The 567-nt window shown below is 23.5% G+C and overlaps 1 protein-coding gene across 1 annotated transcript in view; it reads right to left on the reverse strand.

Annotated features, from left to right (window-relative positions):
- The window catches only part of LOC126900436 (U6 snRNA-associated Sm-like protein LSm2), a 7830-nt gene that overhangs the window by 6052 nt on the left and 1211 nt on the right, over window positions 1-567 (reverse strand). The window lies entirely within an intron of this gene.

Below are 567 nucleotides of genomic sequence, written 5' to 3' on the forward strand. Positions count from 1 at the left end.
TTATATTGATATGTTCATTTTTGAAAAAGTTAGAGCATTATTAAGTTAAAAATATAAAAAAAAATTATTTTACAAATTTTCACACAAAAATAGCATTCGGTAGCCGTTTTCACTCATGAAGACAAGTCCAGAGGTCAAATTTTTTTTTTCAAATTAAAGCACATTACATTAGCTTTAATTTAAGATATATATAAAAGTGTCAGACCTTCCGGAACATTGTCAAAAGTTAAGTTCAAAAAGTTAATTTTTTGTGAAAAAGTTGTCATTTTAAATCCCCCCCTGTGGGCAGGTTAAGTGTCAGATTTACAAAAAAAATATACCAAATGATAAGTAAAGACATCAAGCATCTATATAAAAAAAAATTATATTGATATGTTCATTTTTGAAAAAGTTAGAGCATTATTAAGTTAAAAATATAAAAAAAAATTATTTTACAAAAATCGTAATTTTTTATTAACTTTGATGTCAACTTTTACCACAAAGACAAGTCCAGAGGTCAAATTTTTTTTTTTCAAATTAAAGTATATTACATAAGCTTTAATTTAAGATATATATAAAAGTGTCAGA

Source organism: Daktulosphaira vitifoliae, unplaced genomic scaffold, assembly GCF_025091365.1.
Source record: "Daktulosphaira vitifoliae isolate Bord-2020 unplaced genomic scaffold, ASM2509136v1 Scaffold_3, whole genome shotgun sequence".
Classification (NCBI taxonomy): domain Eukaryota; kingdom Metazoa; phylum Arthropoda; class Insecta; order Hemiptera; family Phylloxeridae; genus Daktulosphaira; species Daktulosphaira vitifoliae.